We start from the raw sequence: 17641 nt of genomic DNA on the forward strand, positions 1-17641 counted from the left end.
AAATATCTGTAGTAATAATAGCAAAGAATACTATTGTTGGATTTGTCAACTGTTCACCTGCACTGCAGATTTAGTAGGGTTGCCAGATGATCATCATTTAAGTGCTGGAAAGCTTCTCCTGTATAGGATTACTTATTGTAAGGGGTGTCCCCCATTTAAGGTTTAGAAAGCTTATCCTAGATGGGCATTAAATGTGACACCAAAGATCTTATGTTTCAGAGTATAAGGACAACAAGCAGTTGTTAAATTATACCCCAAGTACTGGGGGATCTGCTGTAAGCAGAACTGATGCCAAACATTGTTTCCACTCATACTGAGCAGTGTGCCTGGCCTGGTAAAAGTAAAATTCCTCACCACATGGGTGTTGCTGGTCTGTCGTTGTGATATTTCCAGGTGTTTCCTGTGGGTTCTGAGCTTGTATGGGAACTTTGAACTCTCTAAATAGGCCTCCATCTCCCAACAGTTGAAGTGGGCCTTCTATAGTCTCACATGTCCTGGTCAGTGTTGTGCTGGCATATAAGACTGGAAGGTTTCCAAATTAGATTTTCTCTGTTAGCCAGTCATTGATTTGCTAATTACTAGTCAAGGTTCATAAAGGGTAGGGGAATGTATGTAGTAATACATGATCATCTGCTTTGTAACTCAATGAGCAACTTGATTAGAAATGCTAACACCTAGGCCACACTCACTACATGGGCTGCCTTGCTGATTGAAAACAACAGTCCTGAGGCCTCTTAAGGGCTAATCAATGATATTATTACCACTTAATCATTGTCAGCCCTGCACATCATAAATTTCAACGGTCTCTTATTGCTACTTGGAAAGTCCAAGTCTGCTGGTCCAAATTTTAAACAGCTAAAATGAAATACAACTTAAAACCAGAAACCAGTTGTCAAAATATTGCCTTCAGCCATTTCTACTTTAATGTCTTCAACGAATTATTTGTCAGTGCTAGCTTCTCCTTACCTTCCCACTCACACTTTACAATCTGGTAATCAAGGACTGCCAAGGATTTTTACTTCTCTGGCTTGGATCTGTCCCCTTTCACTTGCTGCCCACCACTTATGGAACCTTCTTCCCAAATGAATACGGTTCATCACCACTTTAACCAGCTTTAAGGCTGAATTGAAGACAATTCTGTTTAGGGAAGCATTCGTAGACATAATATGATTGTTATCCTATGCTTATTTTAACCTGTTTGCTTGTTATATTTTATTGTTTAGAATTTTAAGATGTATTAATATGTAGTAACTTCAAATTGTTTCTCCCAGAAAGTACACCACTGGCAAGTTTATTTTATTTTATTCATTTTTAATTGATTGTATGTACAATGCTGTGTAAATTTACAGCACTTTACTAATAAAGCTTAATAATAATAATAAATTATCCATTTTTAAGCAGGATTTTAAGTCCACTTAAGGGATATATAAGGGAATAATATATCTAGTGTTTTTCTTAGGATTCTCAGTTTGTTTCCGATCTAGCTTGGCATATTCAAAACAAAATTAATGGAGTTTAAAAGGATACAGCCTGCCACATAACTAGTACTGAACAGGACATAAACACCCCTTTTGAAGCTTGCATGGGGAGTATTGCAGAATGTCATCAAAACCAAGCAGCAGAATCTTTGGGATTGCACATATAGTCAACAGCAGCATATTCTGAGAAGATGAATCTTGCTATAAGACATACTCGATGGCTATAGGTTTCCAATATTCTCTTCACATCTTACTTAACTGACCCCTTCTAATTCATCTTTCCAATCTCCCACCATGGTCTATCTCGCATTCTCATGATAAAAATGCAGAAACCCCAAAATTTGCCATGAAATATCCCCTCCCCAAGTGAGCATGCAGGAACGTTGGTATAAAAAAAGAGCATGGTCATCATCCGTGGCCATGAGAGGATTCTAAAAGTAACTTTCTAGGGTAATGCTATGCATCTGTTTTTGGTGGGCAACATCAACCTTTCTACTTCAAATTTTTTGTTCTCTGTTTCTCTTCCTGCCTTTTCTCACTTGTGGATTTCAACTTCTTTAATACTATAAATATTTCAACGATGTCCCATCATGTATTCCCTTATGTGTGTTGGTTCTTTCAAAACCTGTTTTGAAAAATGACCCATTTTAAAACAATCTGATGCAGTAACATCACAATTGTAAGCATGCATTGACTCTGCTGACATTAAAACAAGTAGAATAGCAGAATCTCATTTCAGAAAATAACTATAATTTCTTCCACCTTTAATAAAAACAAGCAAATTGACATCCTGCCAGGAGTAGCCAGAGGAGTTCTTAGAAGAGAGTTCTTAATGATACTATTGCCATATTGCATGCCTGTAAATTCATTAAATCAACCATCCCTTTGTTTTAAGCAAACATGAGCATATGTCTTTTGAAATAGGATGTGGGCCCTTTTTTCATAGTAAAACATGAGTGAAATATGAGACTTGAAAAGAATAATGCCTGTTTATATATTGATTTTTGCTCTCTCATAATTTACAATGATTACCTCTGACACGTATCAAAAACCTTTGCTTTTCTCTTGCTTGTTTGCTTGCTTTTAAGCATATTGCATTTCCTGGTTTTGTTTGTTTTTGTATGCCTTCAAGTTGTTTCTAAGGTGAATTTATCACAAGGTTTTCTTGGGCCTGTTACAGACAGCCAAAATAAAGCTGCTTCGGGTCACAGTGGAGGTATGGTGTTTCAATGATGCATGCGTCCTAAGAGTCCAGAAGTCACACCAAAGCCACACTCCAGCCCTAAGGACTGGAGCATGGCTTTGGTGTAGCTTCTGGACTCTTAGGACGCATGCATCATTGAAACACCATATCTCCACTGTGACTCGAAGCAGCTTTATTTTGGCTGTCTGTAACAGGCCTTGGTAAGATTTGTTCACGGTGGGTTTGCCTTTGCCTCCCTCTGAGACTGAGAGAGTGTGACTTGCCAAAGGTCACCCAATGGATTTCCATTCCTGAGCAGGGATTCAAACCATGTTCTCCAGACTCCTAGTGCAATGCTCTACACTCCGTGACATGCTCCGCTAATAGCACAAAGAAATCTCACTACATAAATAGAAATTAATGATGCTTAGAAAGTTATTTTTTGGAACATAACCTTGAGACTTCTCCAGCAATCATGGCAATTCTGGAAACTGCATGTATTCACCAGTTGCACTGTGGAAAAAGAAGTTCTTTTGTTCTTCAAGTTGTCCTTGGTAATTCAGTTCCCAAAGCTTAGAAAATGACCAGTAAGACAGCTATAAGTAAACATCTTAAATATGCCATTTACTATAAAACATAGGATGGACTAATGTGTTTAGCCAATTGCATTATGAAAAGTTAGCCAGAATGGATCTACCATGAACATTAGGACATTAAAAATACCATGACTGGTTTTGCAGATTTTCATTTCACTTCAAGCTTTTGTTGTTTTCAGCTAAGTCTTGGAAAATAACTAGCATTAGCTGTGGCTAATCCTGGAAATTTGCAAGATAAGTGTGCTGCAAATGGATATCAAGGTGGGGAGGGGGGAGAACCACAATAATTATAACACCCACCAAATCCTGAGGGTTTTGGCTTGTCTGGAGGTGTTCTACTTTTCTGTTCTGTTTTCAGTAAAGCCAGTTCACAAAGATTCAAATTACTTTTTGTCCTGGCCTACTCTATGCAGAAGTACTGATATCAGCCAAGCCATTTGGTGAAGTTAGCAAACTAGCCAAGTGATATCAAGAAACCTATATGTAAATTTAATAGTGTATGAATCTTAACCGATGTTTCTGTGCATTCAGCAACACATGGAGAAGATGGTGAAATGCTAACAGGGGACAAAGAAAAGACAGAATGCAGATCTACTCAACATCTTCTTTGCCTCAGTCTTCTCAGAAAAGAAAAGGGGTGCTCAAACTGAGGGAAATGGAACAGAGGACACAACAGTAGAAACACAGCACAGAATAAATAAAGAGGTAGTATAGGAATACCTATACCCATATCATCATACAGAATGGGAGTTGAGCATCTACAGATTTTGGTATCCACGGGGGGGGGGGGGGGGGTTGGAACCAAAATTCCAGGATTGCCCCCCCCCCCCAGGGATCCACTGTATTTTAATTTTTGTAAGCCACCATGAGTTCCTGTATCTCCATGGAACTTCAACATAGAAAGGTTCCCTTATACTTCGTTAGAGCCAGATACTCACAATCAAGACATCCAGCTTCTTATATTGATTTAAGTGTTGGACTAGGATTCAGGGAGACCAGGGATGAGATTTGCCCTTGGCTGTGGAAACCCATTGGGTGACCTTGGGCAAGCCACACTCTCTCAGCCCAAAATGAAGGCAGTGACAAACCTCTGCACAAATTCTGCCAAGAAAACTCCATTAGGTTCACCAAAAGTCAAATTGCCAAAAACACTACAAAGAGACACGAGTTAGACACTAACAAATCATATAGCAAGACTTATATGGGGATACAGAATACTTTCTACAGAGCGATGCCACTGTTAACTCCTTCATATTTGGCTCATAGAATAATTGTATTTATTTCCTCCCACACAATGATTATAAAATAAGGAGGTGTGTGTACGTGTGAAATCTTATATTTAGCTTCCCTATAGCCTGAAAAATAATGTTCTTCAGAGGGGGAAGAACATCCCTATAATCTTATTTACTAAATCTGACTTGAACACAGAAAACCATTCTAATGCAAAAATATTTCACCTCCTCTTAGTTCTCAAACCAGAAAGGAAAGGAAAGCTTTAAACTGCTTTCCAGATCTCATTGCATTCTGTGCATGTCTTGCTGCTGGACATGTTAAAACAAAGGATATCGGTTGATTAAAAACAAATCACACACTTGAAAGCTCAAGTGAAAAGCCTGATACATTTCTGTCTATCATTTCAGCCATATCAGTAAGGTAAACAACATGTGTAAAACACAATTTTCAACCAAGTGCCCACAAACATCATTTCCCAAGGTTGAACGCAAAGTATTCCAGCCTGAAAAATTTCCTCCTGCAAAATTTCTTTTGAGTCATTTTTTCAGTTGTGGCTCACAAACCAGAAAACCTAAAATCTTCACATTTTAACTGGTAAGGAGCAAGGATCTGGGGTGAAAGCCTTTCCAGTCTTAGCAGCTTGAGAATCACAGTTTTTCTGATATTACTAGGAAAGCTTCCTCCCTTTCAGAGACATTTTTAAGGGCAAATGCCAAACAGATGTTCTGAGTCTTGTTGTAATCCAGTAAATAATGTGGAATGCATAAGAACACTTTATTGTTCTAGCTAATGGTACTGAAATGTTATATCCTCCTCCTTTTCCTCATTTTTCAGTGTGTTATGAGCTATGTAGGATAAATTCTTAGTATAGGAATTAAATCTTTTATGCTCTAATAAAGCACTTGAAAAGGTCTTTGAGTGATTTATTTTTTCACCACTTATAGTTACTTTGGGCCTGCTTCTCCTCATTGTTCTATGCTCTAGTTTTCTGATTACTGTGTCAGGAGCAATGTAAAGGTCCATCCAAGGCAATTGTTTCTCCTGACATGTTATAATATTGATCCTGACAGCACCAGCAGATTCTGCCCTGTTTTCCAGGATGGAGACGTCAGATTTGAGGATGCTGGCAGCTTGCTCTCTAAAGCCAAGGAAGGTGATGCCAAGATGGTCTCCTTGGGCACTGGAGCTTTTGGGAGAGTGAAGTCAGCCAAGATGGAACAGATCATGGAAAACAGGGGTGTGAAGAAAATTCTCAATGTGTTTTGTTCTTGGAAAAAAAAACACTTTCTCATCATTTCAAGGCAGCCTTCTGAGAAACAGCCAAGCTCCATGAGAATTCTCACTTCCAGCATGAGAACAAGAGAAGGGGGATTTTGTTTTTCATTTTGGTTTCTATAAGTTGCACAAAAATATGTCTGTGCAAAAACTACTGCCTTTTCCCTCTGACAGTGATTATCAAATGTTAGTCATCTCTAGGACTGCATCTGCACAGCAGAAATAATCCGGGTTGACACCACTTTAATTGTCATGGCTCATTGCTATGAAATTCTGGGATTTGTAGTTTTATGAAACTTTTTAGCCTTCTATTTCAGAGAGCTCTAGGGCCACACCAAACTACAGTTCCCAGAATTCCATAGGATTGAGCCATGGCAGTTAAAGTGGTATCAACCTAGATTATTTTTGCAGTGCGGATGTAGCTTAGGTGTTTTCTAGGTTGACACCACTTTAACTGCCAGAAGCTCTTGCCTATTTGGTTAATGGTTAGGGGTCCTTGGAGATGAAGTCCACCAGATCTGCAGAAGCTAAGATTGAGAACTACCAACAAAGACTACACACATACACACACACACATTTTGGTGTGTGTGGCTTCAGATGGTGCATGCACCAATAACGTGCATTGTGGGCTGCATCCAAATGGCATGGCGCACAATGGATGTCACCGTGCCACTCCAGGGTGCTAATAGTGCCTTGGCAGCGGCAGAAAAAGGAGTTGCGTTTTGCAGCTCCTTTTTCTGAAAGCATCTTTACCACGACATGTGGTCGCCATGGCAATGATGCGGGGGATAAAGGGGTGGCCTCTGTCCGCCCCTTTTCCCCTGTCTGTCCAGCCCCTATATTTCAGAGGAAGGAACTGGAAAAACTGCCTCTGAGTGTTCCTTGCCTTGTGTTAAAATTGTATTGTTTTATTGTTGTTATTGTTAAGCATCTTTTGTTAATTGCCTTGGGTCCAATTTTGGAGAAAGGTAGCATATAAATAAAATAAATATAATAAAAATTAAATTGCCTAAGAAAACCCCTATAAATTCATGGGGTCACCTTAAGATGTCATGGACTTGAAGGCACATACACACACACACACACTCTCAAAGTCCTAATCCAACTCAAACCACTATACCATGCTGGCTCTGCATTTTAGCTACTTCTTTAAAAATCAGAATGATATAAACCACCACTCTGCTGTACAAAACACACTCCTTTTCTATCTACCTTATCATCTAGACACCCAGGACAGAATATAAAACAGGAACATGAGGTGCAGCACAAGTCAAGTCTTCTGATTTTCCTCTTTGGCCATATCCCATAAGTATAAATCCTTTATTGATTTTTTTAATTGTTTTAAATTTGTTATGATTTTAATTGTTTTCAGTTTTTGTATTAGTTTATTGGAGTCCCATTTGAGGGAGAAAAGTAAGATATAAAGGAATGACTCCCTTCCTTGCTTTGGGTTGCTTCCAGACTGACTGCTCCTGGCACTCCTAGTCAAAAGACACCTGCGGCTATTCCATTTTATGCCTTAATGGAATTTCTGTGGTAAGGAGAATTTAAAAAAATGGAAGCAGCTTCAGAAAACACAGCAAATAAAAAATGTCACTGTCTGGATCCATCATAAAATATTATGAGTGAAGCAGTGGGTGACCACACTATAAATTCACATTTTGAAACACCCTCTGTGTTATCTCCAGAGTCCATAGCCTTGTGCCCAGAAAGATGGCCACTAACTGGGAGATATTAGGCACTGTGGTCAAAAACTCTCTCAGCCCTAGAGGATGGCAATGGCAAACCCCTTCTGAAGGAACTTGCCAAGAAAAGCTTATAATAGGTTTGCCTTAGGGTCCCCATAAGTCAGAAACAACTTAAACACATGCAACAACAACAAAGTCCAAAATCTTTTCTAATGTTCCATGGAAATGATACATGTAGCTCAAGTGGTATTTATCTTTTTTCTACTATAAATCTATCACACAGGGGTTGTTTAAAAATAATTAATTATCAGAAATTGTAGTAGCTTCTATGAGGTACTGTCTTTAAACCAGTCACTAGTTCTACCCACAGTTGACCCACTGAAACAATATAAATTATAACACTGATATTAGTTCCTCTGATTCAATAGCAACTGGAATTAGGCCACTACCGCAATGATTATAAACAGGCCTAAAATACCCTGAAAAGCACCAGCTTTCATCTAATCTTGGAAGATAATGAGGAACAGGCCTGGTTAGTACAGTGGGACACACACACACACACCGTGTAAAGCAAATAATGCATAAGCTTGAGCCCCATTATAACCAATGGGGCTCATGCTCGCCATGCTGCCATGCACGAGCCCCAGTGGATATAATGAGGCTTGTGCTTGCCACGAGGCAATGTGCGCACACAGGGCGCGGGTGCATTTCCCAGGCGGCTTCAGCATATGCTGAAAGCTGCCTATATAGAGCCCACGTATGGCATGGGCTCACTGTCCTTGGAAATGGGATCATCAAGGAATATCAGGTTGTGTAGGCTATATATCTTGAGTATTCCATGCCTAAGAAAATCTTACAAAAAACATGGTGTTGCTATAATAATTGATTTCCAAATTTTCTTCCTCCAGATGTTTCAGACTTCTGCTCCCAAAAAGTCCAAAACACCCAAAGGACTAAAGTTTGGGAATCACTGCTTATAAGTCAGCAGACAACTTGAAGACACAAGTCAGATGTAAATCGGGAGCTTTCCAACTTTGAAAAGTGGCTTACTGAGTGTGCCTGAGACCCAGGCTGCAGCCGTGCTGTCTTTGGCCAGCAGATTTGGTGGCAAAATCCAGGTGATAAAACCCAGCTGCATCCTGAATTAGATTTCAATTCAGAAGAGGTAAGCCGGGTTTTTTAGTGGTGCAATAAACTCTGTACTCTCCTACTTCCTTCTTTAAGATAATTTCCCCTCTTTCTTTGCAACTTGTATTGATATCTTTTTTTCTCAGTGACCTTCATCATCTTCTCCTGTGCCATCTGCTTGATCTGCAGAAGGTGATCAAAAAGGCCTGGGAATGGGGATCCCTCTTTATGATGTGATGCTGAAGTAGGACTCACAATCTTTTACCATTCATTGCCTTCCAATATTTACAAGCAAAAAGATACAGAAATTCCAGTAATATCTTTATTAGACAAAGGATATTCAGAGATGAATGATTACTGATTTGGCATTTATTTCGTGTTTACTAACCTTGACTCTGGTTGGTTAGTTTAAAATAAATAAAATATGTAATAATAATTTCCTTTAATGTAATGAATAGCTTAATTTTTGTTGTTATTTCACTTCTGTTTGCAATTATGTCACTTTCAGAAGATCTATGGCATGTTTAATTTTGTTTCAGTTTGCAAAATGTATCATCTCAAATCTTTCTGAAAGATTTACAGTATTAATAACCGCATGATATTTTAAATCACATTTTTTTCCTAATGACAATTGCATATAGTTTGGGTGTATGCTCTTTCCTGTATCTGGGTGCATTTTTTTTTTAAATACTTCTTTGTATCCAGTGACTGAAAATCCTCTTAAAATTGTTACTCTCCCTATTATATAGTATTTATCAGTACCACTGGTAAACCAGACTGTCCAAGCAGAGTATTGTTAAGGAGTCTTATTCCCATTCTACAACCACCAGACTCTGTGTTCTACAGCTTTTCTCTTTAATAAAGCTGACTCCTACATGCTCATCTTTTGTCACAGTTAAAAAGAAGGCAAGAACAATGGCAAGAAGTAAGAAGAAAATGATTGCAAATTTTCCTGTTACACAGAGAGAGTTTTTTGTGACTTAAAGGCACACAGAAACAACAACATTTGGCTAGGGTGTTTCCATGCTACGAATTTACTCCATAGAAATTTGAAGGACAGTACAGTGAGCCCAGCATATTGGCAGGCTGGCCACCCACAGAATAGAGCTTGTGTGGATTGTCCTGCCTGATATTATGCATCCATGGATGTGCTGACATGGTCATGCATATGTCACCACCATTGACTAATATGGCCTTAAGAGCTTGCATTTTCCCCCATCCACAGGAACCCCCATAACTGAACCCTCACAAATAGGAAGGGCCCCACTGTATTCTACGTTACGAACCAGCCATGCTTTGTGATCTGCTGAGGGGGATTCATAGGGACATGTGGTGGGAACACAGGAGAGGGCCTTCTCAGACACTGCCCCCAGGCTCTGGTACTCCCTTCCCAAAAAACTTGGCACCCTCCCTACTGTGGCACCCTCCCCACCTTTTGCAGAAAAGTCTCTTCTGTTCTGATTGGCATTTAATGAATAACTGCATAAGGCCAGCCTCTCCTAAACAATGCACTGGATATCTGGAGCAATGGATTCAAACTATAAGAAAAGAGATTCCACCTCAACATTTAGAAGAACTTCCTGGCAGTAAGAGCTGTTTGATGGTGGAACACATTCCCTCGGAGAATGGTAGAGTCTCTTCCTTTGGAAGTTTTTAAACAGAGGCTGGATGGCCATCTGTCAGGGATGCTATGATTGTGAGTTCCTGCATGCAGGGGATGGATGGCCCTTGAGGTCTTTTCCAACTCTATGATTCCAATAGCTGTGTTGCTATATCTATGTGTGTGCGTGTACCTATTTAAAGATGCATTTTTTCTGGTTTTAATTTTTGATTGTTTAATCTTATTTTAACTTTTGTATCCCGTGAACCTTTATTGATTGATTGATTGATTTTTTTTTTTTTTTTTTGGCAAAGCTCTTTGAAAAGAGTTGAGATATAAATAAGAACAGTAACAACAGTAACAGAGCTCCCATTCTTACTTCACTCCCTTTGATGGGGCATCTCTGAGGAAGGGACTGATTGTCATCTGTATACACTTGTCTGACATGACAAATTCCACCATCACTTAAAAAAAATCACTTTCTGATTGTCTCCTTTTGTCCTCTTTATGGCTACAGGTAAAGAAGAAGAGGCATTAAGAATTTAAAGCAGTGGATAATGAGTTTAATTTTGACAGAGAAAAAGACCAGGGAAAACTTTTTCAGAGTTATAGATTTATCTGTGTAATAGAACAGATCAAAAATAATTTCTATGGCCTGTAATGCTTTGTCTCAGTTAAAAAAGAATTCTGGAGATTCAGCATGACATTTTATTTTGACATATCTAGATCTTTCTTTCTTTCTTTCTTTCTTTCTTTTGGTAACATCTATTTTTAAATAGATTTTATATATTTTAAAATATGATGCAATCCTTGGGAATGGATAGCTGATGGTCTAAATATATTAATGAATAAATGAGGAGGAACCCCCACCAGGTCCTTCCAAATAACGTCTTTCTTTCAGAAGCATCAACAGCACTTCTGTTTCCAAAGGCTAATTGCATTAATCTGAAAAGAGCTCAGACACACATATGAAAAGGAATTCTCTTTGAACCATATGAATCCCCTTCTTTCTTTCTGAGTCCTACTGATGCCTCGTCCATCCAGTCATTTTGTTCGTTAAATCATTTCTCATTAGCCTTCCTCAGAGCACTCTGAGGCAGCAGTATTGAGCGTTGCCATAGCAGTAGGTTATTACTTCCATAAGGACACGAAAACATTGTTGACAATTTGGGGGGGGGGGGGGGCTTTCTGTTGCTGTAAAATAAGAGCAACAATAAAGCATAAGCTGATTTTTCTCCAAGACACAGGAGCACTCTCAGCAAACATGAAAAGACAAGAGAGAGAGCATGAAATGCATTAAAAGAGCTGATAACAATTCTTTCATTTCTCTGGCTTTACACATCACTTTCTCTTCTATATCCTTATGAGAATGTTGTGTGGTTTTTTCCTAATCTAATTTGTGCCATGAGCATAGTCTGACTCACTGAGAGTGGTGGATTTGAACAACGCCTCTTCTTCATTTAACCCTGAAGCTCATGAAGTATCTTGGACTAGTCATGCTTTACCTCCTCAGCCTACACATGGTTGTTCCAGTGGGAAAATAAAAGTACACTGACATTTCACAGTGCCATGTGGAGGCTCACAAAAACAGGTGATCATATTGTGCACAGTACTTTAGCTAAATGGACAGCCCACACAGTGCCATTGTCTCCATGGCCCTACTGACCAGCAGCTGCTGAAAAGTGCAACAATGTGGGAACCATAGTAACATCCTCCTCAGACAGCTCTAGTAGTATCAGAAGTGTCCATTTGTATTGAAGAAATGTGCAATATAGTTCTTTGCCACACCAATGTCATCTTAGAACAACACTGACATGAGAGAGATACCTAGGCTGCATCTGCACTGCAGAAATAATTCAAGTTTACTCCAGTTTTAATGCCATGGCTCAATGCTATAGAATTATGGAATGGAATTCAGGCTCCGCATTGAGCAGTGGCAGTTAAAGTGGTGTCAAACCAGATTATTTCTGTAGTATGAATGCAGCCTTAGTGGTCTTTTGCCCTATGACTTGAGCAATGTTACCAGAGAAATTTGAAAGTCAATGTAGTGTAGTGGTTCAAAGTCTTATAATGAACCAAAAAAATTCACTGAGTAGTGTTAGATCAGCCATTCTGTCAGCCTGACCTGTATAAATTACAGGATGATTGTGAAGATAAAGGCAGGGAGTATCCATTTAATCCTTTTGAACTCATTGGTAGAAAGATGAGATATACATGCAATCAGGAGTAAATAATTAAAAATAGAACTCCATACCATCCTGGAATCTGAGATCAGAGGAAACAGGTTTCAGCTATGGATGAGCTACTATGTTGCATTCCCAATATTAAACCCCTTTCCTCACTTCTTTTATGTTTCGAAGACAGCTTTTAACTCTTTTCAATACTTTGGCACAGATTCAAAATTATATATGCATTCAACACACAAATATCCCATGTGGAGCAAAATAGTAGGAGTACAGAGTTAGTAAATTTCCATCAAAGTATTTTTCCCCAGTTCATTCATTGTATGTGTGTGTGAAGTATGCCTATTAGAAATTTAGATCAAATGAGTGTTCATTTGTGCTATATATTGGATCTATTCTTTATAAGACTTTAGTTCTTTATTACTTTGTAATGATACTGAAAGCGGGTTTTACTTTTTAAAAAGTAAAGCATTAAGAAATCAGTTTTTTCACTCATAGATGTAGAAGCAGAACTTGGGAAACAACTTTGAAGAAAAATTAATATGTTGAAGCAAAACAAACAAACATACAACTGAAGATGCTAGCCACAGATGCTGGCAAAATGTCAAGAAGAAACTCTTCTAGGACATGGCCACATAGCCCAAAAAACCCACAAAAAACTATACAGCTTCATTTATATACCACTTCATACCCAATTAGCAGTGTCTAAGCAGTTTACAACTGTAAGCTAATTGCCCCCAACAATCTGGGTACTCATTTTAGTGACCTCAGAAGGATGCAAGCCTGAGACAAGCTTGAGCCCTTTTGCTGGTATTGAACTCGCAGCCTTATGGTTTTGAGTGAGTGGCTGCAGTACAGGCATTTAACCACTGCACCATTAGTGAACAATGTGTCATCATATTCATTCTTTTCAAAATATCTTCCCAAACTCTCTTAAATAAAAAATTATCTGTTCTTCTTACGCGTATTCTGTAGTCCAACATATCATGTTGTATAGTCTGGATGTTCAAGAAGAAACACATAGGCGCGCTACAGACCGCCCTAAAGCAGGCAGTCTGCCGCCTCCATCATTAGCTATGCCGAGAAGCCCCAGCGGCCAGACCGCGAGGCTTCCTGGCGCAGCTAAAAAGGAGCGCCAAAATGGCGCTCCTTTTTGGCCCCCGGAAGTGGCACCGCGAGGCGTGAGGCGCGCACTCCCGGCATCACTTCCGCCCTGCTATGTCCGGACGCTGTGCGCCCGAGACGTCAAAATGGCACCCCCCGTGTGGACAGGGGCCGCCATTTAGTACGCGCTCTGCGCGTCCTAGTAACAGAGCCAGTTAGGAAGGTAAGACCCTTCCTAACCCTAGCACGCCCCTTCCTAATCCTAGGACGTGTGGAGCGCATACTAAATGGCCGTTTATAACGCGCCATAGTGACACATATAAAGTGTGAAGTCTTTTGTTTACAAGGGACTTGACCCTATTGAGTGGCATAATTCTACAGATCCTGTGGTTTTAAATTAGATATGCAGTTTAATAACTTTTTAAGGGGGGAGGGAAATATATTGTTTTTATGCTGTATGTCATTTTAATGTTGTAAACCGCCCAGATTGGTTCGCCACAGGGCGGTATATAAATAAAAATTTATTATTATTATTATTATTTACAGTTATAGTTACACATCTCATGGGTCATGTTTGAGGAATCTGGAACAATTTGCTCTGGTGCCATGTATGGTATGGATTGTATACACTGATCTCTGTATAACCGCAGCAGGGCACTTTATAATGTCAAGGTATTAGGATAGATTGGTTTTTTAAGATTTTAAACATAGCGTGCATTCATGTTATTTTCTGGTCTTTGACACACCTATTCTATTCCTGCATCAGTTAATTTGCAATTAATCTTTTTGTCATCCATTTTGAACTTTGAAGTTCACTTCCTCTCTCCCTCCCCTCCATCTTTAAACAGCACATGTTACAGACACCCTCATTATTATTCCTGCTACAGAGAAGAGGAGGAGAGAGGTAGCTGGGCAGCCATTTTAAATGGTGACTGTTTAATTGTTTTTTAAACTCTAGGAAGAGTGTGCTTGTAGTCACATCTTCAGTGAGTCACACCTGTGAGTCACTAGGGGCGGAGCTAGCAGACTAGCTCTTTATTTCTTCTCCCAGAGCCGCGCGCCTTTGTTTCATTTTTTTTAATCCAAGGAAATCTACAGCAAAGGCAGAATTGATCGAGCTCACTGCCACAAATTGTTGAAGCATCAGGGGCTTAGCGTTGGTGTTTTCTGGAGGATTCTTTTTTTCAGGAGGAAGCCCACAGTCCTGTTCCAGTAATTTCCTAAGACTTTTCAGTATGGACACTGATGGAACCACGGCAGTCACCTGCAACACTTGTGGGATGTTTGTCTTCTTGCCTAAAGAAGTGGAGAACTTCACATGCCCCAAGTGCAAGTTGGTAGCACTCTTGGAGGAAAAAGTGCAGCAGTTGGAGTCCAGAGTAGCTACACTTCAGCATATTAGGGAGCAGGAGGATTTCCTGGACAGAACAGAACTAACAATCCTGGATGAATACCATGCAGAGGAAGATGCTAGAGCCAAGGAGGTCACTTCACATACACAGGAGGAAGATAGCTGGAGGAATGTCACACAGAGAAGTAGACCAAGAAGGGACTGTTTGGGGAGCTTGCAGCTAGAGAATCGATTCAAAGCTCTTTCACTTATCAAGGAGGATGAAGAAGAGCAGCATGGACAGACTTCAGGGACAGAGCAGCCAAGGGAACAGCTGCTGCTAAATCTCGTAGGAGGCGTGTGGTCGTAGTGGGGGACTCCTTGCTGAGGGGTACAGAAGCAGTGATTTGTAGGCCTGACAAGATGTCTCGAGAGATGTGTTGTCTCCCAGGGGCAAAGATCCGTGATGTGACAGAGAGGCTGACAAGACTGGTCAAGCCTACTGACCAATACCCCTTCCTCTTGGTCCACGTGGGAACCAATGATACTGCAAGACACAGCCTGCAGAACATCAAAAGGGATTACGAGGCACTTGGTAGGAAGCTGAAAGGAATGGATGTACAGGTTGTCATCTCGTCTCTTCTGCCAGTTGAAGGGCACGGTCCAGGAAGGGAGAGGAAAATAGCGGATGTGAACAACTGGCTTCGCAGATGGTGCTGCCAAGAACAATTTGGATTCTTTAATCATGGGCTGCGGTTCCATGAGGAAGGACTTCTTGCAACGGACGGGTTGCATCTCACACCAGTTGGAAGAAATGTTTTTGCCAACAGTCTCAAGAACTTGATCAGGAGGGCTTTAAACTGAGTTCCATGGGGAAGGGAGTCAATATTAAGGAAGGCGAAAGGGCTGGAGAAAATAGTCAAACAAACATAGAGGAAACAAGAAAAAAAGTGCAAGGATCCAACAGTGGGAGGCAAATAAACTTGCACAAGCAAAAAGTAAATGGGACCCGTGGTCTGCGATGCCTCTACACTAATGCACAGAGCATGGGAAATAAGCAAGATGAACTTGAACTCCTAGTACAGCAAAGCAAATATGATATAATAGGCATCACTGAAACCTGGTGGGATGAGTCTTATGATTGGAATGTGGAAATAGAGGGGTATAACCTTTTTAAGAGAAATAGGCCAAACAGGAAAGGAGGAGGAATAGCACTATATGTCAGAGATATTTACACCAGTGAAGAGATCCAGGACATCAATCATGGAAGCCAGGTGGAGAGCATCTGGATAAGAATCAAAGGGGAGGGAAACAACAAGAATGTTATGGTGGGAGTCTACTACAGACCCCCAAGTCAGACGGAGGAATTGGATGATGCCTTTCTAGAACAGATGATGGCACAGTCAGAAAAGAGAGATGTAGTAGTGATGGGCGACTTCAACTACCTTGATATTTGTTGGAAGTCAGACAGCCAGATCCTCAAGATCTAGCAAATTCCTCACTTGCCTGGAAGACTATTTCATGGTCCAAAAGGTGGAAGAGGCAACAAGGGGGTCAGCTATTTTGGATCTGATCCTAACGAACAAGGATGACTTGGTTAATGGGGTGCAAGTGGTGGGATCCTTAGGTGGAAGTGACCATGTTCTCCTGGAGTTTGTTATACAATACAGAGGAGAAGCCAGGCACAGTCAAACACGCATTCTAGACTTTAGGAGAGTGGATTTCAGTAAACTTAAAGAAGTATTGAGGGTGATCCCATGGTCAGAAATACTAAAAGAGAAGGGAGTTCAGACCGGATGGGAGTTTCTCAAAAGAGAGATACTGAAGGCACAATTTCAAACAGTTCCAGTGAAAAAGAAAAATGGGAGGTGTCTCAAGAAACCAGGATGGATGACTAAGGAACTTTCAACTGAGCTAAGTTTGAAACGGAACATGTATAAGAAATGGAAAAAGGGGGAAATCACAAAAAAGGAATTCAAAGAAATAGCAGGCATGTGCAGGGGTAAAGTCAGAAAAGCTAAAGCGCAGAATGAACTCAGGCTTGCTAGAGAGGTTAAGAACAACAAAAAGGGCTTTTTTGGATATGTCCGCAGCAAAAGGAAGAAGAAGGAAACGATAGGGCCACTGCGTGGAGAAGATGGCAAAATGCTAACAGAAGACAGAGAAAAGGCAGAATTACTCAACACCTTCTTTGCCTCAGTCTTCTCAGAAAAGGCAAAGGGTGCTCAACCTGAAGATAATGGAACAGAGGACAGAACAGGGGGATTTCAGCACAGAATAAGTAAAGAGATAGTAGAGGAATACCTTGTTAATCTAAATGAATATAAGTCTCCAGGACCAGATGAACTACATCCAAGAGTATTAAAAGAACTGGCAAATGTAATATCGGAGCCAATGGCAATAATCTTTGAGAAGTCCTGGAGAACAGGAGAAGTCCCAGCAGACTGGAGGAGGGCAAACGTTGTCCCCATTTTCAAAAGGGGGAAAAAAGAGGATCCCAACAATTATCGTCCAGTCAGTCTGACATCAATACCAGGAAAGATTCTAAAGCAGATCATTAAACAGAGAGTCTGAGAACATCTAGAAAGCAATGCCATAATCACAAAAAGTCAACATGGGTTTCAGAGAAACAAGTCATGCCAGACAAATCTGATCTCTTTCTTTGATAAAATTACCAGCTTGGTAGATGAAGGGAATGCTGTGGATATAGTATATCTTGATTTCAGTAAGGCCTTTGACAAGGTTTCCCATGACATTCTTGCAAACAAGCTTGTAAAATGTGGGCTAGACAAAGTAACTGTTAAATGGATCTGTAATTGGTTGACCGGCCAAACCCAAAGGGT

This window comes from Sceloporus occidentalis, unplaced genomic scaffold (assembly GCF_023333645.1).
Source record: "Sceloporus occidentalis isolate IW3139 unplaced genomic scaffold, rSceOcc1.0.p SCAF_1, whole genome shotgun sequence".
NCBI lineage: Eukaryota > Metazoa > Chordata > Lepidosauria > Squamata > Phrynosomatidae > Sceloporus > Sceloporus occidentalis.